The sequence below is a fragment of the Panthera tigris genome, chromosome B2 (genome assembly GCF_018350195.1).
Source record: "Panthera tigris isolate Pti1 chromosome B2, P.tigris_Pti1_mat1.1, whole genome shotgun sequence".
In the NCBI taxonomy this organism is placed as follows: domain Eukaryota; kingdom Metazoa; phylum Chordata; class Mammalia; order Carnivora; family Felidae; genus Panthera; species Panthera tigris.
In genome coordinates, this window is record NC_056664.1 from 130493342 (window position 1) to 130499071 (window position 5730).

The following is a 5730-nucleotide window of genomic DNA, read 5'->3' on the forward strand; positions in this document are numbered from 1 at the left end:
AGAACTGGGAGGAGCTGCAGGGGAGCCTGTGGAAGCCAGGGGGGCCATGCCCACACAGAAAGCAGACACTCAGCCTCTCCCGTAAGCCAATGGGCAATGAAGAGGCACCCAGGCAGAGGCTCGTCAGTGGGTTTATTTTTTATTTCTATTTTTAAAAATTTTTTAATGTTTATTTTTGAGAGAGAGACAGAGACAGAGAGACAGAGTGAGCAGAGGAGAGGCAGAGACAGAGGGAGACACAGAATCTGAAGCAGGCTCCAGGCTCTGACCTGCTAGCACGGAGTCCGACACGGGGCTCAAACCCATGAACTGCGAGATTATGACCTGAGCAGAAGTCAGACGCTTAACGACTGAGCTACCCAGATGCCCCACAGCAGTGTATTTATTTTTGAGCATATGTGATGAACTCCTGGGAAAACCGGAAACAGCTAAGCCAGCCTGTGAGATGAGCCTCTGAAGGGGCAGTAAGTCCTACCATTAAGAATTGTACCTCCGGGGCACCTGGGTGGCTCAGTCAGTTAAGCGTCTGACTTCGGCTCAGGTCACGATCTCGCGGTCTGTGGGTTCGAGCCCCGCGTCGGGCTCTGGGCTGATGGCTCGGAGCCTGGAGCCTGTTTCCGATTCTGTGTCTCCCTCTCTCTCTGACCCTCCCCCGTTCATGCTCTGTCTCTGTCTCAAAAATAAATAAACTTAAAAAAAAAATAAAAATTAAAAAAAAAAAAAAAAGAATTGTACTTCCTTCCTTTAAGCCTTTTAGTGTCAATCAGGCAACCCCCAATGGCCTAGGAGAGGGATCTGTTGTCTATCTTGTGTATTCTTCTATCCCCAGAATCCAGGGAAGGATGATATAGTTGATGTTAAATTAGCGTTTGTTAAATGACATTTGTGTTACCTCAATACATATAAATTCTTATTTCTTCCTACTTGGAGATGACAGTACAGTTTTCACAGACCTTTCTCTTGCCTGACCTTATACTTGGCAGTGATGGAAAAAGGATGCATAATAATATTGGGCCAGAACCTTCCCTGCCCACAGCTACTATAGCACATTTCCAGGAGCAAAGGCAAGCTGGTCCTCAGGGTGTGTGATTTTCTACTTCCAGGGAGATAAATATCTGAATGGCAAGCTAAGTTGATTTATCTTGCTAAGACAGAAAATATCCTACATAAGTAAATTAACCAACATTACTCTTTAGCTATGTAAATAATTCAGGATGTGTTCAGAGTATGGAAGATGGGGCTGAAGAGAAAAAATGTGTGTAAGCAAATCAATAATTATGAGTTGATACTAATGATCACTCAAGGTAGGTCAAGTCATTTTAGTAGGAAAAGCTCTATCAGATAAGTCTCGAAAGTAAAAATGCAAACTTAGGGGAGTTGTCTCATTCGAAGAAGAATTACATGTCTTTTAGAGAATAGATGAGAGAACAGAAAGACCTAGAAAGGAGTGGGCCTTTCTAATCATCTTTCCAGTATTCAAACGATTAAAGGGTAAGAGTATTCTTCATTTCTATCAGTTTACAAAGCTGAAGCTTGTATCTGGCAAATGGCCTGCTGGTTTCTCTCTGGACTGTCTCCCTTGAGGAAAACTGAGGCAAGAGATGTGTCTTGTCCTCTCCCGCAAGAGTGGAAAGTCTGAGGTCCATGTAGCTGTGTGAAAGTCAAGTAGGACACAAAATTACCAATGTGTTCCTTTGAAGATTATGAGGTCTTCTAGAATCACCTATTAAAAGACAGATAACCCTGGAATCGGAGTACTTTATTAAGGATTATGGACATTGGCAGCAATAGAAGATCGGAGGTGTGAGAGTGGGAGATTCTCAGCACCCTCAGGATGGTGAACAGGACTGGATGGAGTGGCAGAGGTCTCCAAATTTAGCTGTGAAAGTTCACCTCCTCTTTGTTCCACCTGTGGCCTTGGGTGAAAAGCTACATTTTCCACCCAACCACCCTAAGTCTAAGTCTGTATGTGTGTGTGTTTTATGCAGATTGCACATTAATTCTGGCATAATCAGAACTGCATAGCATACAATGCTGACATCACCATGCCCAATTTGCTTGGAGTTTCCTGGGAAAATTTTGTTTCACGCACACATTTTATTGAGTTTCTTGGACACAAAGGAAGAACCAAAGTTAACTGCCCTTGATATCCTTCTCACAGAATTTCTGGAGCTAGCTTCACGGGCATTATATGTTCCCCAAGGCATTATGACTGTTCATATCACCCGTATTTTATAAGTAGGAAGGACAGTAAAATCAATTTCTGAACCAAGGCCTGCATCTAGGACCTGGCTCCCACATACTGTGATTTAATTAAGAAGACATTGAAAACAAACACACTGACACAAAAACTAAATTAACCCTAAACTGACTTACAGATCGCTTATCAGATGCTTAATTTCATTTCCAATGTGATTTGGAAAGACCGAATGCAAGCCTGTGTGGGTCATTCATTAAAACCTATGTCACTACAATGTAAATGCCTCATCATCTTCTTAGGGTATTTAATCTGCACCCACGTCTCCCTCAGACATTCCAGAATTGAATAAGCTGGCCACACCCTGATTCTGCCCCTCCAGAATCTCTCTGCTTATCATGTGCAGAGAAACATTATAAACAACATACGCTTCTATTTCTTCCTTTCCTTAGTGAAATCACGTAACAATGTTCTTTGGAAAAATAGAACTGACTGATGCCTCAGCACTAGAATAACTCTCAGCTGCTTCCCACATTTGGCTAAAAGCTTTTAATGTTTATTAAAGAATATAAACATTTGTGAAATTTGAGAAAGTAGGCTTCAGAAAGAGACAGAAGGCAAATAGTACTATTCAGGGATGGCATTAATGCCAAGTGAATCAAAGTAAGTGCACCTGATTTAATGGTTGTACAAACTCATGGCTAAGAGGGTCCTGACTTGGCATAACATGAACAGCAAGTTCAAAGCATCCTTAAAACAAACAAACAAAAAGCATCCTTGAGTTGAGTTGACCTAAGATGTCTGAGAAGATATAGATCTCAGGATCAGGGATGAGGGGGAGGTGGTAAAATAATTCCCTGAGATGGGGAGCTACTCCAGAAAGTCCTCTTTATTCCCTAAGAGCCTCCGAGGCACATGTGAACCTAGGAATATCCACAACAGCTTCCGGCCTCAGCCAGACTTTGCTTTTGTAAAGGCAGGTGCCCTGGGCCAGAAGGGATGAGACTGGACCTCACACCAAGTCAGGAAATCTATTCTTCCCTTTGATCCCCTGCTCTTGCCTCAGTTGTTGAAGTCCTGGCATGGACACTATTGTCCTACTTTCGCTAGCAAAGTGAAATTCTTTGCCCCAAAAGTCAGATGAATCCATCTTGATAAGTACAATTCAGCTAGGCTAATTTTAGGTAAAGAGCCCTTTACAACTGTAAAAGATATTTTAAATTACTTTAGGGGCGCCTGGGTGGCTCAGTTGGTTAAGCGTCTGAGTCTTGATTTCTGCTCAGGTCATGATCTCACAGTTCAAGAGATGGAGCCCTGTGGTGGGTTCTGTGCTGACAGAGCCTGTCTCCCTGTCTCTCTTCTCCCCCTCCTTTACTCCCCCACTTATGCTCTCTCTGTGTCTCTCTCAAAAATAAATAAACTTAAAAAAAAATATCTTAAACCATTATAATCTAATTATTGTAAATCCAGTGTCACTTTCGTGACTTACTCAAGGGTCCCTACTTAGCATTTGGGGAAATAGGGACAGAGCATTGAAGCAACTCGACCTCCAGGTCTTGCCACACAGAACTGGAGGTAGAGCTGGGATCCCCTGATTCTGTATTTGTCCTCTTGCAGGAACAAGATGTGCAAATAAGTTGGACCTTAGAGATGATTAACCCATCATCTTGTAAAAGACACCAAAAGCAGACACTAACTGCTGCCCAAGGTCAATGTTAGTCATTACAGTGAGAACAACTGGGGTTTAGTAAACCTACCATCTGGCACCCGGGCCACTCTGAGCAGCACCTTACATTGAAAAGAGCAACAATGCTGTGGGGAACTGAGAACCTCTTTTCTCAGTGTTTCCAGTGGTTTCTTTCTGGAGCCGTGGCGCTCACAACCACCAACTCTGAATGAGGTCACCCAGGAAGCCCTATTTCTGTATAGCTGCTATACCTCATAAACAGGCTAATAAAGGATCAAGTTTCCTCGCTTGTAAGTGAAATCATAACTTCTCAGGGTGGCAAGGAAACTGTTTAAAACTTTGAGTGCCTGTGGAGAGACGAGGAAAGGGGGATAGATAATCGAGGAGGCTTTGGGGGATGGAAGATCGGGAACAAGATCCTGAACCCACCCTATAGGAAGTGGGGATTCATGGGTCAGGGACAAGGGTGTGTGGTGGTGGAAGCGGAGAGGGACGTCTGGGGATAAGTAGGTCCCAGGAGGGGAAACAAAGAAAACACTTAGTTCGCAGCTGGACAGACCTGCTCAGATTGAGGTGCATTAAAAAGATCATTTTGTTTTTAAGATTAGATTGAAAGGCATTTCAAAAACTCATCTACATTGTATTAAAATTTTGCTGTATTTGAGACTTAGAAAATCATGGTTTTGTGTCCCATTTCATTCGCAAACCATTTGAATAATAAAGCATGCCATAAAAGGGTTCTACTATGAACTACACATGAAGGAAACATTACTCTCTGCGGCACCTGGATGGCTCAGTCGGTTAACCATCTGACTCTTGATCTGAGCTCAGGTTATGATCTCACAGTTAGTGAGTTCGAGCCCCACATCGGGCTCTGCACTGACAGTGTGGAGCCCGCTTGGGATTCTCTCTCTGCCTGTCCTTCACTCGCTTGCTCTCTCTCTCTCAAAATAAAGTAAACTAAAAAAAAAAAAAAAAAAAAAAAAAAAAGAAACATTACTACTTTTTAATACAAGAAAAAAGTCTTTGAGATTATGTTTGGAAATAAGCCACTTGATTAAAAAAAAAATCCCATGACCCTCATAAAAATCAGTCAGTCCAAACTGTTTATTGATAATGTGTCTGCAATTTGCCCGCATTAACACCGGGTAACTATTTGATTAATATCGACTTTAGACTCAGATTGAGCTGCTGAAGGGGCAAACACCAAGGAATCCACTGCCATTCAGAAGCCCTGGAGGTGGGGAGGGAAAGCAATGCAGTTGGAATCAGCACCTGAAATACTAGCACTTGAAGAATGCTGGTCACAGAGAAAGGCAGGGCCTGGGCCGAGCCTTCCGTCCTGAGAACTCTGATAGGCTACACTCTGCTGTCACCTCCCCTGACCTGCGGCCTCTGGCTGCGTGACCCCAGCTCCCCTGCCAGCTCTTTCTGTTTCTGGCGGGACTGTTGCTGGCGGCCTCCTACTCTGGCTTGAGCCAGGCTGGTCCTGGTCCACTAGTGTGGTGTCCCTCTGCCTGTGGCCCTGGCTGTCCCATTCAGCCTCTTGTCCTCCCTGACTCTCTTGGGAATGAAAAACAGAGGCATACTAAAAGCTTGCCGACTATATACCCTGGGAGGTTTTTTTGTTTTTGTTTTTTTTTTTTTAATTAATAAACATATCTCCATCACAAAGGACCCGGTAGCATAAAATCATTAACTACTCTGTAATAAGATCCAATATATGTGTCTACTATCTTCCTTTATGAATCCATTTGCATATTCAAGAGTTTGAAGCAAGATGACCTCAAATAAAATCCAATAGGTATAGCCACACTAAATAGAAGAGAAAGAGATCTAAACACGC